Below are 22,435 nucleotides of genomic sequence, written 5' to 3'. Positions count from 1 at the left end.
CACAACATTTTTTTCTGAAATTTGCATTTTTAATGGAGTCTTTCATAACCTCTCATTCTGTTCCACATTAGTGTCATTTTTGATGAAGATGTTTATGAAAATGCTAACACATCATTGAAGAAGGTGGTAAAAGGTTATTGTAGAATAGGAATGTTTCATAAATATTGTGAATATGCTACTACATTACTTTGTGATGACCAAGTTATCTATGAACTATTGTTTACAGTTTTCAAAGAAATAAACAAACAAATGGCTTACTTGACTTCTGAGGCAACTAAAATGGAATCTCATGAGTAACTGATTTGAAATGCTCTATATAGGCAGCAACTCTGTGCACCACACAAATAGCACTTCTCACACAAAACTCTTAATTGATTCCAATAGATTTAGCATGTTGCTAAGCTAATAACGCAATACTCTAACAATACTCTAACAAGCATAAAAACACACAGAATCCTCAGACGAAAGTCACAATTGATTCAAATAGAATAAGCATGTTACTAAGCCAGAATACAACACTGTAATGAGCATAAAAACACAAAGAATCCTTACATAAAAGTCTTAATTGATTCCAATAGAGTAAGCATGTTGCTTAGCTAACAATGAAATATTTAAGCTTAAAAACACATAGCATCCTCACTCTAAACTCATAATTGATCCAAATAGTTAGCATGATGCTAAGCTAAAAACTCTATTCTAATAAGCATAAAAACAAAGCATCCTCACACGAAACTCTGATTCCAATAAAATATTATGTTGCTAAGCTAGCAACACAATACTCTAATAAGTAGAAAAACACATACACACAAATATTGGTTGAAATACACATTTTTATCAAAACTTTTCGGTAATTAATTAATTATATTTGCAAGCAACATTTCAACTTGTCGAAAATTTGCCACTCATTTTTTTCACATGCAAATTAGCTTGTTAATCCCCGCATATAATTGCCAGAAGTTTGCAGCTCTTCTCTGGTAGTGGTGAACCTGCAGCATACGTTGAAGAGTTTGCTGCAAAGTTCATTTGCATGTGAAAATTAATGAGTGGCAAATTTGCTACAAGTTTGGCAACTCCAGATTTTTTGAAAGGGTATTCATGGCTTAAGCCCTGGTAGCCCACCCTTAGCGCCACCCATGGTTGCTACCGACCTTTTAGAACAGCCTTCACTTCAGACTCAGGAGCATGTCAGGTCTAGTGTGGTGCTAGAGTGCACCAGTAGTACGTCTATGAAGTATATATCACACACAGACACAGAGGAAGTACGGACAGGACATCCTGTCATTCAATAATGGTGTCACAGTGGGGAAGACGAACCAGCTGCAAAGCAGTTCCTGTGTTTGAGAGTTATACACACACTCCACAGTGCTTGCCTATTCCATCTACCATGGTCATGAAAAACCATAAATTCCCTCTCAGCTGGGTAGTAATTGGAGAGTTCAAGGGTTTGACGATGATATCACTTATCCCACTGTCATTTCTTAAATGACCAACCTCCAAAGTGCACTTTCATACATATCTCATCTGAAGTGGACATATTAATTAACTGTACAGAAAACAAATGCTGTATATTTAACATAACGAGGATATCACTTCCCAAAATAAAGTATACTCTCCTGTTATATGACCAAGGTGACCCCCCACATCTTCCATTGGTCTGACAAATTTAGAAAAAAATATTGGGTAACACTTTGCATGAAGCCCATATTTATAATGCATTGTAAAGTCATTTTAATGAATTAGTAATGTCTCATAATACACCTTATATTATGTTATAACTTCTCATAAATAACTGTAACCACAATTATAATACATTATAATAATAACCTATTCATAGTTATCACTTAGAGTATAATGCATTCTAACATCAGCAACATCCAATTTTATCTGCAGAAGTTATAAATGTGTTATATATAAATTTGTTATATACTATATATAATAGGTATGATTTAAGTAAAGTGACAAAGCAATGTTTTATTATAAACATCCATAAGCATGTGAAAATTAATGAGTGGCAACTCAAGATGGCGCCAAGTATGGCTGCTGCGTTGCGAGCTCCGACACAACATAGTAGTGTTTTGTTTGTTTTGTTCACAATTCTTATGTTTTTTGTCTTGGATGTTGTCTGCCTTATTGTCTACGACAGACAAACAATTTTGGACATTGGTTCAGCAATTTCACACCGTAAACCGGACTTCAAATTCCTCAATGCCGACCCGCTGTTTACAAACACGCAAGCGGAGCCCTTTGTCTGGGCAGTCCGGATGCGGAAACGCAAAAGGAAAAGGGGAAACAGAGCCGGTGTTCTCATCAAAGTAAGACGTCGCACAAATCGAGCCCTGCTACCTACTATTCTACTGGCAAATGTTCAGTCTCTGGATAACAAGCTCTGCGAGCTGAAAGCGCGGATCTCTTTCCAACGAGAGACAAAGGACTGCTGCATTATCTGCCTTACGGAAACTTGGATGTCTGCGGAGATTCCAGACTCAGCCACTGAACCCACGGGGTTCTCCGTGCACCTAGCGGACAGAGCGAAAAACCTCTCAGGTAAAAGCAGAGGTGTATGTTTTATGATCAACAAATCCTGGTCTGATCAGAAGAATGTTCATTCTATCAAGTCTTTCTGCTCTCCTGATCTGGAATTTCTTATGCTTCTGTGTCGAACATTCTGGCTACCAAGGGAATTCACAGTGGTCATTATCACAGCTGTGTACATCCCGCCACAAGCCGACACAGACCAGGCAATCAAGGAACTGTATGGGATTATAAGTGAGCAGGAAACCGCACACCATGAGGCCGCGTTCATTGTGACCGGGGACTTTAATAAAGCCAGTTTCAAATCAGTCGCACCAAAATACCACCAGCACATTAGTTTCAACACACAAGGGGACCGGGTTTTGGACCATTGCTACTCTCCTTTCCGGGATGGCTACAAATCCCTCCCCAGCCCACCATTTGGCAAATCGGACCACTCTTCCATTCTGCTTCTGCCCGCTTACAGTCAGAAACTGAAACAGGAAGCACCCACCCTCAGAACGATCCAGTGCTGGTCGGACCAATCAGACTCTATGCTACAAGACTGTTTTGATCACGCAGACTGGGAGATGTTCCGGTCTGCCTCTGATGATGACATCGAGCTTTACGCTGATAGCGTAATGTGTTTCATCAAAAAGTGCGTGGAGGACGTGGTTCCGACCAGAACAATACGGATCTGTCCGAACCAGAAACCATGGATAAATAGCGATGTTCGCGCGGCACTTAATGTGCGGACCTCCACTTTTAATTCCAGGAACGCGGAGGAGCATAAACAAGCCAGAACAGCAAAACGCCAGTACAGGAGCAAGATTGAAGGACAGTTTAACATCACCAACTCTAGAAGCATGTGGCAGGGAATTAACATCATCACGGACTTTAAAGGGAATAAAAACTCCGCCATGAACACCGCTGCCTCTCTCACGGATGAGCTAAATACTTTTTATGCTCGTTTTGAGGGAAATAACACCGCCCTCACGGAGAGAGCTCTCGTGGCCGAAGCTACAGAGGTTAGTTCACTCTCCGTCTCTGTAGTGGATGTAATCCGATCCTTCCGACGGGTGAATATCCGCAAAGCCACGGGCCCAGACGGCATTCCGGGCCACGTCATCAGATCGTGCGCGAACCAGCTGGCTGGTGTTTTTACAGACATTTTCAACCTTTCCCTCTCTCTGTCTGTAGTCCCCACATGCTTTAAAACATCCACCATTGTGCCTGTTCCAAAGCAATCAAAAATAACTTGCTTAAATGACTGGCGTCCTGTTGCTCTGACCCCCATCATCAGCAAATGCTTTGAGAGACTAATCAGAGATTACATCTGCTCTGTGCTGTCTCTCTCTCTTGACCCATTGCAGTTTGCTTACCGCAACAACCGCTCCACTGATGATGCCATTGCATCTACAATACACACTGCTCTCTCCCACCTGGAAAAAAAGAACACTTATGTGAGAATGCTGTTTGTAGACTACAGCTCAGCATTCAACACCATAGTGCCCTCCAAGCTAGATGAGAAACTCCGGGCTCTGGGCTTAAACAGCTCGCTGTGCAGCTGGATCCAGGACTTCCTGTCAAGCAGACGCCAGGTGGTTAGAATAGGCAGCAACATCTCCTCATCACTGACCCTCAACACTGGAGCTCCACAGGGCTGTGTTCTCAGCCCACTCTTGTATTCCTTGTACACACATGACTGTGTGGCAACACATAGCTCCAATGCCATCATTAAGTTTGCTGATGACACGACGGTGGTAGGTCTGATCACTGACAATGATGAAACAGCCTACAGAGAGGAGGTGCACACTCTGACACACTGGTGTCAGGAGCACAACCTCTCCCTCAACGTCAGTAAGACAAAGGAGCTTGTGGTGGACTTCAGAAGTAAAGACAGAGAACACAGCCCCATCACCATCAATGGAGCACCGGTGGAGAGAGTCAGCAGCTTCAAGTTCCTCGGTGTCCACATCACTGAGGAACTCACATGGTCCATCCACACTGAAGTCGTTGTGAAGAAGGCTCATCAGCGCCTCTTCTTCCTGAGATGGCTGAGGAAGTTTGGAATGAACCGCCACATCCTCACACGGTTCTACACCTGCACTGTAAAGAGCATCCTGACTGGCTGCATCTCCTTCTGGTACGGCAATAGCACCGCCCACAACCGCAAAGCACTGCAAAGGGTGGTGCGAACTGCCAGACACATCATCGGAGGTGAGCTTCCCTCCCTCCAGGAAATATATACCAGGCAGTGTGTGAAAAAACCTCGGAGGATCATCAGAGACTCCAGCCACCCGAGCCATGGGCTGTTCTCACTGCTACCATCAGGTAGGCGGTATCGCAGCATCAAGACCCACACCAGCCGACTCCATGACAGCTTCTTCCCCCAAGCAATCAGACTTTTGAACTCTTGATCTCCCACGATCAAAATACATCAGCACTGCACTTTATTGCCCTTACTCTTATATCTCACACCGGACTGTCATAAATTATATTATTATTAAATTATATTCTCCCTTATCAACTTACTATCATTTTTGCTTTCTGTTTTTGCTTTCTGTTTGTTCTCCCCTCTGAGAGTTTTTGTTTTAGTTTTCTTTCTTTCTTTCTTTCTTTCTTGTCTTGTGTTTTCAGTTTCCCTCCCTTGTGAGCGAGAGCAAGTGGCTAAAGACGTCAAAAATGAAATTGCACATCATCATTGCTGAGCAAACCTTTATACTGGGCATGTAAATATTTTTCCATGGTTACATTACTAAGATGGCATCGCGGATGGCCACCTCGGTATGGAGCTCTCCAGTTCTTTTGCTGTTTTTGATTGTTTGTCCTATGTTTAGCCATTTATTTCCGATCATTTATTTCCGAGACAAGCTGTTGAATATTTGGCAGTACATGGCAGATAATCTTTTACCAGTTTTTGATTATACGGATGTTCTGTTGGACATTTAGTTGGAGGAGCAGCAATTTCAAACCGCGCTGCCAAGCATCCACCTAGCGAATCTCCGCTCTCTTCCTAACAAAATGGATGAATTACTTTTCCTCACCTGCAAAAATAAGGACTTTGCTGATTATGCTGCATTGTGCTTCATGGAAACCTGGCTGAGTGAAGCCATTCCAGACAGCGCATTACATCTACTGGGCTTCCAGCTGTTCAGAGTGGATCGCATCGCGGAGTTAACAGGGAAAACGAGAGGTGGTGGAACGTGTTTTTACATCAACGAATGTTGGTGTACAGATGTAACAACACTGAAGAAGATGTGCTGTCCTAATTTGGATGTGCTTTTTATCAACTGTTAGCCTTTCTACTCACCGCGGGAGTTTTCCTCGTTTATTCTGGTGAGGGTTTATATTCCTTCACACAAGCGTGTGTGAACGCAGCGCTGCAACAGCTGGCTGATCACATCACAGACATGGAACAACAATACCCGGGCTCACTTGTTATTATTCTTGGAGATTTTAACAGAGCCAACCTCACCCGTAAACTGACAAAATACAGACAGCACATTACATGCACCAGAGACAGAAATACACTGGATCATTGTTTCACAACAATAAAGGATGCATATCGCTCTGTCCCTCGAGCAGCTTTGGGACTCTCTGATCACTGTCTGGTTCATCTTCTTCCGATCTACAGGCAGAAACTAAAATCAGCTAAACCTGTAGTAAGGACTGTAATACTGTAGGGAATGAACAACTGGCTGATGGCCTGAATGTGTTTTACTGTAGATTTGAAAAGCCCAGTAACACACCCCAAACCCACTCTGACCTTCACAGCACACAAACACTTACACATCCGGCAACCACCCTCCTCTTCTGCTACTCAAACTGCACTTAAGATCTGTGAAGATGATGTGGGCCAGGTCTTCCGGAAACAGAAGACAAGAAAAGCACAGGGCCCAGACAGTGTTTCACCCACTTGTCTAAAATCCTGTGCTGACCAGCTGGCCCCTATCTTTCACAGCAGTGTGAAGTTCCCTGCTGCTTCAAATGCTCCACAATCATCCCCGTCCCAAAGAAACCCAAAATACAGACCCATCGCTCTGACGTCTGTGGTCATGAAGTCATTTGAGAGACTGTTGTTGGCCCACCTGAAGGACATCACTGAACCCTTTCTGGATCCCCTGCAAGTCTGTAGATGATGCAGTCAATATGGGACAGCATTACATACTTTAACATCTAGACAGACTAGGGACTTATGCAATATACTATTCGTTGACTTCCGTTTGGCTTTTAACACCATCAACCCCGCTCTCCTATGGACTAAATTAACCCAGCTCTCTGTTCCCACCTCTATCTGTCAGTGGATCACCAGCTTTCTGACAGACAGGCAGCAGCTAGTGAGAATGGGGAATTCACCTCCAGCACTTGTACAATCAGCACTGGTGCCCCTCAGGGATGTGTGCTCTCCCCACTACTCTTCTCCCTGTACACCAATGACTGCACCACCAAGGGCCCCTCTGTCAAGCTCCTGAAGTTCGCAGACGACACTACTGTCATCGGCTTCATCCAGGATTGACGATGAGTCTGCTTACATAAGGGAGGTTGAACAGCTGGCTGTCTGGTGCAGTCAAAACAACCTGGAGCTGAACACGCTCAAAACAGTGGAGAAGATAGTGGACTTTAGGAGTAACACCCAAACACTGACCCCACTTACCATTCTGAACAGTACTGTGGCAGCAGTGGAGTCATTCAGGTTCCTGGGCACTTCCATCTCACAGAACCTGAAGTTGGAAACCCATATAGACTTTTGAAAAAGGCCCAGCAGAGGTTGTACTTGCTTTGGCAGCTGAGGAAGTTCAACCTGCCACAGGTGCTGCTGATACAGTTCTACTCAGCATTCATTGAGTCTGTCCTCTGCACTTCTATAACTCTCTGGTTTGGTTCAGCTACCAAGTCAGACATCAGAAGACTTCAAATATAGTTCGGACTGCTGAGAGGATTATTAGCACTCCCCTACCCACCCTGCTAGAACTGTACACATCCAGAGTGATTAAAAGGGCTGGTAAAATCACCCTTGACCCCATTCACCGAGCACACTTTTCGAACTATTGCCCTCTGGCCGGCGCAACGGAGCACTGAGCACCAGAACAGCCAGGCACATGAACAGTTTTTTCCCTCAGGCCATCCACCTCATGAACAGTTAAAACTGCTCCCAAATACTTTCCTTTTGTCAATACAACCATGTGCAATATTCAGTCCAGCCATTCCTACTTATATCCATATTTATGTTGTATTCTTTAACATATCTTACCTCTTCTTCAATACATTACATCACCTGCACATAACTGTATATAAAATATTCAACAACATTATTGCTCCATTGTATATTTATCTTTTTTTTATCTGTTTGTAAAGGACTTCACAGTGGAAGGGAAGGAGGACACAGGGAAGCACGTTTTCCAGTTTTAGGTAAGACTTTTAATCAGCCACTTCAATGCTTTACAATTTACAAACTCATCAGTTTCACAGGCATGTAGTCACTCAAACACATTAGCTTCAGGAACACAATAGGTTGCACAAATATATCAGCTTCACGAGCACCATAGGCTTCCTTGTGCCAGACCCTCTATCCTCTCTGCTGGTGGAGTGGCCGCTTATATGCTGCTCTTCCTATGCTCACTGGAATTAGAGACAGGTGTTAGACATAATCTAGCTCAGGTGTAAGTGCCCTTACCCTCTCTCCGGACGGACGCACGACCATACCCCCGCTGCCACACTGTTATATCTTTTTTTTATGTCACCATATGTATATATGTTTAAATGTATATGTTTGTATGTATGTATATAAGGTTGCATTTTCTTTGCACTGGAAGCTTCTGTCACCATGACAAATTCCTTGTGTGTAAGCATACATGGCCATAAAGCTCATTCTGATTATGATTCTGATACCTATAGAAAACCCAATGTACCAGACTTGTACTGTGTTCACTGTGCTTTTTTTTTTTTTTTCAAAGAAGCTATTTAATAGACATCTACTAAGTTGAAATGTAGAATAGGATCTCTTTTTGATTGTGGGTCTCTTTCCACTGTTGTTTTTATAATATGATCACACTGGAACTCGACATGTTACTACCAAATGTTCCTGTACCCTGACATTCACCCCATTCTGCCGAGTTACTGACAAGCAGCATCCCCCATCAGATATCTTTGCATCAATTCAAAACTGTTTACCTTTTCCTGTGGCGCAACTGATAGCCTGTTTGCAAATAGCTTTATAGACTTGGATTCTGGTCCCATTGAAACCAGGAAGCAATCACGTTCACTTAATCAATGATCAATGCCGTTTGGAGATTCCATTTTTCCCTCTTTAGATTACATTTTTACTCCATTGATGGTTAGGTTAAGGCTTGGGGTTTGGGTTAAGGCATATGGTCAATAAAATGCACATTCCTGTTGACTGTATTATACAGTTGCAATCAAAAATATTCAACCCCCCTGATCAGCAATACATTCTGGTGATGTGAATTAAAACACATCAACTAAAACATCAGTAAACAGTCAAAGTTTTTAATAAACATTTGAGTGATTTTGAGAACAAAGAGTTCAGTTTACCCATAAAAAAATAATGAATTGTCTCCACAAATGTCATGTCAAATATATTCAACCCCCAAATTCAATCATTTGTGGAGCATTCTTTATCCTTAATAACAGCAAATAAATGTTTCAGGTAAGTGTTCTCAGGCTTCAGACACCTCTCTATTAAAGTTTTTACACATTTCTCATGAGCAAAAGCTTCCAGCTCATTGACATTCTTTGGTTTCTGTGCTGCCACTGCTTCCTTGAAATCCCAACAAAGGTTTGCAATGGGATTTTAAATATGGACTGAAAGGGCCACTGAAGGACTTTCCATGACCTATCCCTGAACCAGATTTTAGACAACTTGGATGTATCCTTGGTTTTATTGTCTTGCTGGAAAGTCCAGTGATCACCGAGCTTCAATTTACACACTGAAGGCATCACATTTTTCATGCCAAAATGGCCTGATACCTGAAAGAATTCATGGTGTCAGTCGCATAGTCAGGATAGCCGTTTCCTGCAGCCGCAAAACACCCCCATAACAGGACTGACCCACCTCCATGCTTGACTGTGGGGGTGGTGTTGTTCTTGTCATCACCTAGTCATCTTACTCTGCTGATCCATGGGTCTAAAACTCATTTTCAGTTTAGTGTCATACGTCTATAAAACGTTCTTCCAGGACTCCACAGGTCTTTCCTAATTACTTCTTGAATATTCAGTCAACTGGAGTCAACATTTCCCTTGGTGAAGTTTTGCTTTCTTCCACAGCACAGGAAGGTTGCTGTTGTACCATATTTAAAAAATGTATGAATGGTGCTGCCAACATTGTCTGTTGGAAATTGAAGTGCCTTGGAAATATACTTTTAGCCATGACCTTTCTTGTGTAATGAAATAATCTCCTCTATTAGCTTTTGAGACAGCTTATTTTTAATTGCATTTTTTGCATAGAAATAAATTTTTGCTTTCAACACTAAACTTAAATTTTAAAACTTAAATAAGTACCACTGCAGATTGATGACTTAATTTTGTTTTAAAACAATTACTTGTGTAGCCTTACATATTTAAGGAACAGCTACATGCAATAGGGGTTGAATAATTATGACATGGCTGTATTTAAAAAAAAAGAAATCCTGCTTTTTAGAAATATTAGGTTATATATTCACACTATGACTTTGAATGTGTCACTCAACTGATATAGATGTAAAGTTTAAAAATTCTAGGTCATCAGAAAAGCTTACCTTTGTAAATCCTTACTGTCTTGTGGGGGTTGAATAATTACGATTGCAACTGTATCAACTTGCAAATTGTCTTTACAATTTGCTTTTGGTGCCACTCTGTGGACATTTCACCCGGAAACTGGAACACTTTCAAGCTTCGATCACTGAGGGCAATGTTATGAATTTCGGTTAGCACAGACAGATAACAGCTAAAGAACTTTCAACCTACTGTTGCCGAATTTGTGACATCAGTCTGTCTCTTAAAGGTGCACTCATTTGTTTTGTTTTTTTACTCCTAAAGAAATTAATTGCAATTTTAAAACACATGTATAAAATCATGAACACACACATGAGATTAAGACTTCAGTCACATCAGTAAATGTTATAAAACCAGTTTTATTCTACAATTAGAGGGGGCTGCCATGTTATGATCGCATGACCAGCTGAATACCAGGGTTGTGCAGCATTCAACTTCCTGTGGGGCTTTCTGAGGCATTCAGATTGAATCGCAAACCGATTCAGACTGCTTTCCTATCATGTGTGAACAATTCATTTTAATAAACCGACTCAGATGAGTGATTAATTTGTGATGTGACATCTTTAGTTTGATTCAAAACTGGCGACAGTAAACACCGGGTACAAGGCATGATGTAGCGGCGTAGCTTTTCTCAACGCTACGCCACTCCCTATTCAAAAATTTAGCTTCGCTACTGAAAAGCTACTTGATTTAAAAACTAGCGAAGCTACCACCTCGCTACTCAGAAATGTAGTTATGCTAATAGCTTCGCTATTTGTAGTGAAGCTACTGCCCATCACTGTTGATATGTTGTTGTGGAGGTGGTCAGATGCACTTGTCTATCACAGTAGGACATCACAATGTGGAGGAAGTAGAGAACGAGTCATTTTGGCAGCTTGGTTTCAACAAATGCTCTTGTTGCAGTGAGAAGTTTTGAGTTCTGAAACTTATGGTATGTTTTTATATTAAAATGACCTCTTATCTGTTAAAGATCAAGGACATTTTTATTCTTCATCATGACTATTGATGAATCATGACTATTGATGAATATTTATCTATTTTTTATTCAATTGTAATTATTTTTTAAAAGTCTTGTTGCTGTTTTTGTATTGTTGATTACTGTAAGCATAATTGGCAATAAAGCTCATTCTGATTCTGACCCCTTAAAGTTGTTGTTAAGTTGAAGTTTTCCTGTCCTGCATCTTTTTAAAAACACTACAAAGAAATATAGAATGCAAATTGAAAATTAGTGAGGTAAATAATGAGAACATAACACACAAAACATCTGCAAGTGTCCAACACATCTGCCTGCAACCATTAAGGTGTGCAAAGAATGTTTATTTATTTGTTTGAACATATAACAGGAATTGCTAATGTAAAAAATAAAAGTATGCCTGGGGCACACTGAATTCATAATGCATGTTTTAAATGCATCACACTGATAGAATTCTACTGTCTCTGGGCCTCTCGCTGACTTTGTGGACCAGTTCATAAGGACCATAATAAAGAAATAACTCACACACAACACAAACTCGGCTTTAGAACAACAGACAAAGAGACAAACAGAATATGCAAAAAGAAAAAGGAAAGAGAGTGAGTGAGTGTAAGACTGACAGATAGGTTTGTCTTTTCCTGTTGTGTAGCTCCACATACTTGCAAATTTTTCCTTTTGGCTGTGCCATAAAAAGTGTGAATGCTTGCACACTCAGGCCATGTCCACACTAATACATTTTCATTTGAAAATGCATCTTTTTCTCTATGTTTTGGCCTTCTGTCCACACTGAGACTGCGTTTTTGTCAGTGAAAACTGAGCTTTTTAAAATGCTCTCCCAAGTTGATAAATTTAAAAATGCCATCTTCACATTATAGTGTGGAATGGGAAAATGGATATATCTGAAAACGATGACACTTTTCAGGGAAATCAACCTTCAAATGGCTTACATATAGTTGCTTAAAAGTTATACATTTGATGGAAGTAGTCCTGACTGAAATAAGTATCTCATGACTCCCATAGACTCTCTGCCTAAGAATGTATGAGGTTACAGACTTTATATCAGTGAAGCCACCACTGCAGCCATTCGACCGTGTCCTTGAGTTCGCTACAGAGACCCAGAGAAACAGAAATTCAGTGTTTCCTCTGTCTGTTGGTCATGGACAAGAACCTCAGATGGTACCAGTCCATCCATCACTGCATAACACACTTTCATTTCACACACTTTCGTTTGACACAATGTATGGATCTTTTGTGAGACGCAGTCACAAAAGGACATTCAGTCACTCTCTGTGATTCCCTGTCAGAGACTCAGTCCTGCATCCAGCCTTTAAATCATTCAGACAACAGGGAGATTGTTCACTAGGGCCAAGGCGGAGCTGTTAAATGACGACTTTTTTTGTCAAGTTAGGCCCCTACATTCCTCCTTGCTGTATATGCTCTCAGATGATGGATTATCACAGGAACACAGGTCACTGGAATTCCTCCAGAACACTGGGTGTTACTGTAATTCTTACACACACATCTAGCTCTTGCTTTAAAGACAAAAAAGAGCATTAGAAAATAGAGGAATGTGTGAGCTCATTCAGAGTGTGTGAGAGTTGGGTCTGGTTGCTGTGAACTGTTAAATGAACTGGTCACTGGGTCATAAATAACTGAAAACTGAATATGACCCCTAGTAGAGGAGGACAGGTTGAAACAGTCCTTGCTATATTACTTTGTTGCTTAGCTGACAGTTTTACTGTATGTGATCAGTCATCTTAATTGTGTCTGTTTCTATTTCTCCTCAGGAATTATAGGAGAAACATCTACAACAGAGTTCATCCTTCAGGGTGGTAGGACCCAAACGCAGAGGCAAGTGAAGGGCTTTATTACAAATAAATAAAAAAGCAAACCAAAACTCCCACAAGGGAGAATACCAGAGAACATAAACTACCCCATAAGGAAAAAGTAGAATCCAGGCTGGGGCAGATGTAACAGGGAACCAGGACCGACCAGACCGAACAAGAAAAGGGAAACCATCCTGGTTACTTTCGTAACCTCCATTCCCTGATGGAGGGAATGAGACATTGTGTCGATGTAGTTACACTAGGGGTCACTCTTGGGAGCCCCAAACACCTCTGCTTTTTTGAAAAAAGGCCAATGAGAATTGGCGAGTGGAATTTGCATGCCACTCCCCCGGACATACGAGTATAAAAGGAGCTGGTATGCAACCACTCTTCTCCAGTTTTCCAGATTTTGTCTTCGGAGCCGAGCGGTTCTATTCATTGAAGCTGAATTCATCCACGAAGTTCATTCTCCCCCCTCTGCACCCATGGAGACAGGCAGACAACTGTGTGCCTCGTAGCCAGCACACCAGGCCAACAGGTAACCTCCCCCAACATAGTTAGGAGTGTCGAACGGCCCTTTGGGGACAAGTCAACTACCCAAAAGATAGAGACAGGATAACCCAGTCGTGGCCTCTTTTCCTCTACTTTTTTTCCACTCCCTAAAACACAAGGGGGATTATCCGACTGGGCCGCCAGGGGAGGGGAGGACACCACGGAGTCCACACCTTGCCCAAAGGGAGGGGGGGATATTTAAGTGGAATAATACATCACATGGTCTTGCCGACCATGTTGAGAAGTCTCATGGTAGATCCTACACAACAGGGGAGGAGTTACTACAAACATGGAGACTGTGGCAGAGGTTGCCAACAGGGAAACGAATTAGCGGAAGATATAAATCACATGGGGTTACCTTTCAGGGAACCGACCACATGCGGAGCACCTACCCCAGAACAGGGCTCTTAGTTAGCATGTGTACTGGGCTGGCAGTGAGTCTCTCTGAAAACTCGACTGCCACAGGGCTCGGAGGAAGTCAACCAGGGAACATAGTTTGTGAACACTACTGGGAATTAATGGCGCATGTCTTCAGCTCAGAGGAGGTGAAAGGCGCTATGTGCAAGCAATACACCCGGCCGGCTTTCCCGGGCTTATCCGCTTGTATTGCGTGCCACTACATGGGACGAAGCTGGTTCCACCCGGAGGTTGTAGAACCTTGCAAAGGTGTTGGGTGTTCCCCAGCCCGCTGCTCTGCAAATGTCTGTTAGAGAGGCACCCCTGGCCAGGGCCCAGGAGGCCGCTACACTCCTGGTAGAATGGACATGTAGCCCTACGGGGGGCGGCACATCCTGGATGTGATATGCCATAGCTATGGTGTCAATGAGCCAGTGGGCGATCCTCTGCTTGGAGACAGCGCTTCCTTTCCGCTGAGCACCAAAGCAGACAAAGAGCTGCTCAGAGACTTTAAAGCTCTGCGTGCGATCCAAATAGATGTGTAAAGCACGCACCGGACACAGCAACAATATTGCTGGGTCTGCCTCCTCCTTAGGTAGTGCTCGCAGGTTCACCACCTGGTCCCTAAAAGGGGTTGTGGGAACCTTGGGTACATAGCCCGGTCGGGGTCTCAAGATCACATGAGAGTAGCCCGGACCGAACTCCAGGCACGTTTCGCTGACAGAGAATGCTTGCAGGTCTCCTACCCTCTTGATGGAAGTGAGTGCAGTCAGGAGGGCAGTCTTCAAGGAGAGTGCCTTAAGCTCAGCTGACTGCAAAGGCTCAAAGGGGGCTCTCTGTAGACCCTGAAGAACTACAGAGAGGTCCCATGAGGGAACGAGGCGCGGTCTGGAAGGGTCCAGCCTCCTGGCGCCTCTCAGGAACCTGATGATCAGGTCGTGCTTCCCTAAGGACTTACCTTCCACTGTGTCATGGTATGCTGCTATAGCAGCAACATACACCTTCAAGGTGGAAGGGGACAGCCGCCCTTCCAACCTCTCCTGCAGGAAGGAAAGTACAGATCTGACTACGCATCTCTGGGTGTCTTCATATCGGGAAGAACACCACTTAGTGAACAGACGCCACTTAAAGGCATACATGCGCCTCATAGAGGGGGCCCTAGCCTGAGTGATCGTGTCTACCACTGCTGGTGGTAGACTGCTTAGGTCTTCCACGTCCCGTCCAGGGGCCAGACATGGAGATTCCAGAGGTCTGGTCGCAGGTGCCAGATGGTGCCCCGTCCCTGAAAAAGAAGGTCCTTCCTCAGGGGAATTCGCCAGGGGGGGGCTGTCGCAAGGAGCATGAGGTCCGAGAACCATGTCTGGGTGGGCCAGTAGCCGGTGCTGCTTCACCGTTGAGAACTGCTGGGCAAAGTCCACAACAGTGTCGCCGAATAGGCCAGTCTGGGCAGCAAGGAACCGTGTCTTGTCGGCCTCACCCATCTCGACCAGGTTGAGCCAAAGGTGGTGCTCCTGGACCACTAATGTGGACATCGTCTGCCCGAGAGACTGCGCCATGACCTTCGTCGCTCGGATCAGATCTTGGGAGGAACTACCCTCGTGCAGTTCTTTTAGCGCCTTGGCTTGTTGGACCTGCAGGAGAGCCATGGCATGCAGGGCAGAGGTGGCTTGTCCAGCAGCGCTGTAGGCTTTGGCCGTCAGGGATGATGTGAACCTACAGGGCTTGGATGGGAGCTTTGGGCGTCCACGTCAGGTGGTGGCGCTCTGCGGGCATAGGTACACCGCGAGCACCTTATCCACCAGAGGAATTGCCGGATAGCCCCTTGCTGCCCCGCCATCGAGGGTAGTGTGGGCGGGGGAACTGAGAAATCGGGACCGGGCAGTAAACGGTGCCTCCCACGATTTTGTCAGCCCCTTGTGCACTTCTGGGATGAAAGGCACTAGAGTGGGGCGTGGCTGCTTTAAGTGGCGCCGCGAGCCCAGGAACCAATCATTGAGCTGCGAGGGTTCAGGGGAGAGCAGAGGGTTCCACTCTAGCCCGACGCTCATGGCCGCCCGGGAAAGCATGTCCATCATCTCTGCATCAGCCTGTTATTGGGCAATCGTCCCCAAAGGGGGGAGCCCAGCTGAGGCTTCTGCGTCCGATTGGACAAGCCCACTCTCCGATGCTGCGCTCGAGAGCTCATCAGCTTCGCGGGCTCCGAACAAGAGGTCGAACTCACCATGAGACGAGCCGGCGGACTCATCCGGAAGCCCGATCGGGGCAGACGAGTGTGCTGGGGAATGGGAGGTCTGCGGGGGGATACCCGATGGAGGCGGCCCCATTGGGATCCCCAAATCGCCCCCAGTGCTAGCCGCGCTGGCCTCAAACCCATAGGTAGAAGGACCGAGGGGGGGAGCCGCTGGGGTGGCTTGCTTTCTTATGAAAGCAAGCCACAACCGCAATGTTGCCATGGTCATGTTCTCACAGTGAGAACATGAACCATCCACGAACGCTGCCTCCGTGTGGGTCGCGCCCAGACACGAAAGACAGCGATTGTGACCGTCTGAAATTGAGAGGTAACGACCGCAACCAGGAATAACACACAAACGGAAAGGCATCTGTAAAAAGACGTGTCTTTAAAAAGACATTCCGTGTGTGCCGCTCTTTTAGAGAAATATACTCTTTCAGGAAAATATACTCTCTTTTTTCTGCCGAAGCGCCCAGGGGCGTTCTCTCCAGTGCACCAGTGCAGAGGAGGGAGAAGCCGCTGAAATGCGCTGTCAGATCCGACAGAGGTGAATGAACAGTCGTGAGAATTCAGCTCAGTGAGCGTGACCGTTCGGCTCCGAAGAGAAAATCTGAATGAGTGGTTGCATACCAGCTCCTTTTATACCTGTATGTCTGGGGGAGTGGCATGCAAATACATTGGATAAAAGGCCATTTTCATTGGCCTTTTATCAAAGACCAGAGGTGTCTCGGGCTCCCAAGAGTGACCCCTACTGTTACTACATCGACACAACATCGAGTGAGTGACAGATAGGGAGCTGTAATATCTATAAAGCCTTAGGGTGCTTTCACACTTGGTTCGATTGTTTGGACGGAACCCGAATTCATTTCCTCCCCCCTCCCCCTGCCCCCGCTGGTCTCTGTTCACATGATATTTTTTGGGTCTGAACCGTGGTCCAATTACGTCATCAACGTGGGTACAGGCAGCAGCTGTTTACCACTGTATCTAGGTAACATTTCGAGAAGACGTAACTGTGTTAAGTGAAGTATTAAAGTTTGTCTCTTTGGATTTACCACGAAAACTTGCCATGTGCAGAACAACACTTGTGTTTGTTTCCTGCAGATGCATTGAATGTGCAATGATGTGATGAATATTAGCGTTTGTCTGCCGTGAGCCCGCGGATGCGTTGCAAGAGATGTGAAGTATGTGAGCTGTTCTCTGAAGGCGGTGTATTTGGACACAAGCAGGTAAGAGAAATGCATTATACCATAATAATTGCGATCTGGAGCCTGCAAAGATGCAAATTACACGTCATCACAAGCGGTTCACTTCCGTGATTTGGTACCATTGTGTTCTAATCAGGACCCGGGTGCGGTTCGCGGTTGTGCACCCTAGTTTGGAAAACAGCGTTCACATTATCCAAATGAACCGAAATTTGATGTCATTCGACCCTGGGTGTGCACCCAAAGTGCTAGTGTGAAAGCATCCTTAGAGTGATTATTGTGTAGTTTGATTAAATATGATTGTAAATTGTGTATAAAAATAAATCATTAAATCATATTTGTATTTAGAACCCCAGTGAGCAAGCCGAAGGCGACTGTGGCAATGAACATAAAACTCCATAAGATGTTTGTTAATGGAGAAAAATAACCTTGGGAGAAACAAGGCTCACTGTGGGGGCCAGTTCCCCTCTGGCTAACCAGCATGAATATAATGCCAATATTAGTTATTTATGTGCAGTGCAGGTCATGGTTTAAAATTAGTAAACTAAGTAAGTGTTAAGGGCCAGTGTTTATACAAAGATTTTGTATGTACTGTAAGATTAATGACTAATGTATTTGAAGTTCAGCCTGGATTAACTGCAGAAGTTCACATTGATGCATTGTTCATTGTTAGTTGGCCGATGAAGGCATTTGTTGGCAAATAATTGAAAGTCTATGTATTCCATTTTAAGAGTGTAGTCCATCATTAGACTAAGATGATGCAGGCAGAGATCAGTGAGGTCTGTTGCGGTTCAACCAGCAGGTCATTTCGGTGAGGTCTATCCTAAGTCCAAGGTTCAGGCAGTGGTATATGAAGTATCCCATGTCTTATGGTTGGAGTTGGCATCAGTTCATCCCCTGAAGTCCATCCTAATAGACTGAAGTGATGTCTGGCTGGCACTGGCTGCGTTTAGTTATCATCACACAGAGACACATAGCAGTGGAGTCTGACAACAAGCAGGAACAGAGGTGGATCTGGCTGGCCCTGGTAACCTCAGGATATGAATCCGGTTGAGACAGGGAAACAAATAGAACAATATTAGCATAGATGCCATTACATTTTTTGCAGTTATAGAGCATCATAAATGTTTCTGGTTCCAGCAGACCTAACTAAAGCAGCCTTATTGTGAGTTGATGGATAAATTAGGTGTATGCCTGGCTAAATAGATGTGTGTGTGAGTGAGTGTGTCTGTGTCCCGAACAGTGTTAGGGAGACTATTCCATAGTTTAGGAGCCAAATAGGAAAATGATCTACCTCCTTTTGTGGATTTTGATATTCTAGGAATGAGCTGTTACGTGAACTGGCGGTGTGTGACAGGCAGACCACTATGTGCCTTATAGCCAGCGCCCCAGGCCGACACGTAACCTCCCCCAACGCTATTATGAGTGTCGAACGCCCAAAAGATAGAGACAGGCTAGCACAGTCGTGGCCTCTTATCCTCTCTTTTTTTTTCTCTCCCCAAAAAAAAGAGTTAACCGACGTTGGTGGGGTGTCCCTCCCAAGGGGAAGACACTGCAGAGACCACACAATGCCCTGGTCTTGCACACAATACATCACATGGTCTTGCCGAGCTTTGTCGGAAGTATATCATGTGTGAAAGGTCCTACCCTACAGGAGAGGAGTTTCTATAAACATGGAGACTGGGGCAGAGGGGTCTCTGCCCAAGGAAGACGCAATTTACCAACAGGGAAACTAATTAGTGGAAGAAATACATCGCATGGGGTTACCTATAGGGAACCAACACATGCGGAGCACTTACCCCAGTACTGGGCTTAGTTAGCATATGTACTGAGCCGGCAGCGAGTTTCTCTGCAAACTCATCTGCCACAGGGCTCGGAGGAAATCATCCAGGGAACACAGTTTGTGAACACTACTGGGAGTCAACAGCACACGTCTTCAGCTCAGGGGAGGTGAAAGGCGCTATGCGCAAGTGATACACCCGGCCAGCTGTCCCAGACTTACCTGCTTGTGACTGCCACTACACGGGACGAAACCAGTTCCACCCGGAGATTGTGGAACCTCGCAAAGGTGTTGGGTGTTGCCCAGCCCGCTGCTCTGCAAATGTCTGTTAGAGAGGCGCCACTAATCAAGGCCCAGGAGGCCACCATACTCCTGGCAGAATGGGCTCGTAGCCCATTGATATGGCATCAATGACCCAGTGGGCGATGTAAATTATTAAGACTTCTCCCCTTCTAGATTTTTCTAGGCTTCTGTAATTTAGATGCTTGTGTGAGCATGTGTGTCATGTGCTTGCTTACACATTAGACAAAAGGAATTATGAATGTGAAACTCTGAATTGTCTATAGATGCGTATATATTATGCATGTGTGTTTATGTGTTTTCAGGTCTCCACATGAGTTCAAAAAAAGTGGCTGTAGTTTGGAGTGATTGAGGTAAAAATTTAAAAAGTCCACTTGCAGATAGTTACAATGTTGAGCTGTGAGGGAAGAGTCATTGTCCTGAGCCAGTTAGCAAGTCCAGACCCAACTGATTTTCCACCATGAGTGTGTGTTTGGGCTGTTATTAGCTGTCAAATAGAGGTCTTTGAAGGTCCTTGCGGTAGGTGATTGTTTGTTCTTCACTCTGCAGTGGGTGTCAGTCCTCTGCATGCCTTTTTATAAGCACATTTTTCTCACTTCCTGATAGTTGCTGAATGTGTTTCAGTCAAAATGCACATTATGCAGTAGAGATCAGACAATGTGTAATTACTGAAACATGTTTGTTGACATTGTAACTAAAATATTCCCTGAATGAATTGATACTGAGTCTAATTAAAATTGAAATCGAATTAAATCTAATTAAATTGGAAAATCAATGCCAATACCCAGCCCTACATATATAAGTTGATGTTGAGTATTGTTAACATACTGCAAGATCTATTTTTTTTTAATTGACTTAATAGATTAATTTGAAGAATTTTATTTGATTGATTTGAATGATTCTGCAAACACAACATACAGATACATTACTGTAATGACAAACACACACACAAATACATATTATCATGTACACACAGACAAAGGGCCATAACCACAATATACATTAGGTGGGACGTGTGATAAAATGCAAAATAGGAGAGTTATCACCCTCAGATTTTAACTAAAACATGGTAAGACCTGTGACTTTGACTTTGAGTTTTTAAGTTGTGATAAGGACATAGTAATGTTTTTAATGAAAAAGAATTTATATTATTATTATTATTATGATTATTATTATTATTATTATTGGGCACCAAGCATGGGGTAAAAGGCTTGCTTGACACCAAAGAATTTTAATCAAAACAACCTACCGTTATTATTTCTTTTCATGAAATTTTTGTTGCTCCATCAATAATTTCAATAAAAAGAAATTTATTTTTTAAATCTTGATACATTTTGTGACCAGAATAAAGCACATTTTGTTTGAGGTGTGCCTTTAAGCCGTTGTACCCTACATTTTTCAGTTCTTGCCATATTGTATATTTCAGACTATCAGGTGATTGCATTTTTTGGGTACTGCACAAATCGATTTCTGGCAAAGAATTTGTGAGGAGTTGACATTGCCAGTTATGTTATATACACTGTGGGATCTTCAAAAGAACAGTGTCTATTTTAAAACCAAACATTATTGACATTTTGGGCCTTTATCACATTGAGCCTTTTTTCCAAGCACCTTTACTATTTTAAAGACCAAAAAGGATCTTAACACTCATGAACCTCTTGCTAATTGGCAACAGTCTATGTAGACCAGGGGTGTCAAACTTATTTTGAGTCACAGACCTGATTGGACCAAGCGATATTGCTTGGGGGACGAAGTTTATATTTAGAAATAATATATACTGCAAAGCCTTCGCTGCTGGCCTAATATGCCAAATAAATAAATATTTTTCATCCTTTCATTCTCAATCACCTTTTTGCCTATATATTTTTAATTGCTATCCACTCTTAATTAATCTACAAACAAATAGAGAAAAACAAAAAGTTTATCCAGTCAGAATTTATTCCTTGATGCTTACAAGCAAAGTTTGACAACTGTTTCATAAATCGCATGCCCGAAGCTGAGCTCGTTAGCAGAAGCAGCACGTGATTCTGAGCTCCACCCCCTCAGGCCTTCAGAATTTCTACAGAACAGTGCAAATGAATGAGCAACTAAAGTCAGATTGTCAGATTCATTAGCCAATCAGACTGATTTATTTGTTCTTGGTGGGTGTGATCTTTAGGATTTGTCCTGGTCGAGGCCTTCTAGCTGGCCTTGAGTGACACAATCACGCTTTAAGTGACGTAATTTGAAAGCGAAGTGCGCCAGATCTTACTGAGGAGTCGACTGTCATTACTGACACTATTGCCATTGAGAAAGAGATCCTTATGGATTTAAAAACCTATTTTTTGACCAACTTCTTTGGTTATTCATAAAGGTATAAATGAAAGCAACACTTCTGAGGCTGTATTGAATTATGATGACACACATGACAATTCATTAATGTTGCTGCATGTCATTTGCTTTGTATGGTAATGTGTTCAGCCACAAATATTTGGAATTAAAAAATGTTGCATTCACAATGCGTGTAAACACGAACTTCTCTGTGGAAATCAAGCTAACTAAACTTAGAGCACCTCCTGAGATGGTCTGAGATAATTTGTTGTGTTCTCATGGACGACACTGTTCTTGCAGTTGCAAACTATTTCCAGATGACTGAAACAGCAGAAACAGTGAGCACTCTGCATGCGCATGTTCCATGAGAAGCGCTGACCTTATAGGGCGGCAGAATACGCAACGTTCTTCAAAATATAATCAAGTGTGTTTCTGCAAACGCCCGTCTTTGTGTCTGACAGTATTTCTTGTCACATGTCACTCCAAGACTTTTTATAAGTCACCCGCCACAGAAATAACCCACCACAGCGCATAAAATATCCACATTTGGTGGGTTGGTGGTTGCTAATTTTAAACTCCGAA

This window comes from Myxocyprinus asiaticus, chromosome 25 (assembly GCF_019703515.2).
Source record: "Myxocyprinus asiaticus isolate MX2 ecotype Aquarium Trade chromosome 25, UBuf_Myxa_2, whole genome shotgun sequence".
NCBI classification, from domain to species: Eukaryota; Metazoa; Chordata; class Actinopteri; order Cypriniformes; family Catostomidae; genus Myxocyprinus; species Myxocyprinus asiaticus.
This window is presented reverse-complemented; position numbering follows the sequence as displayed.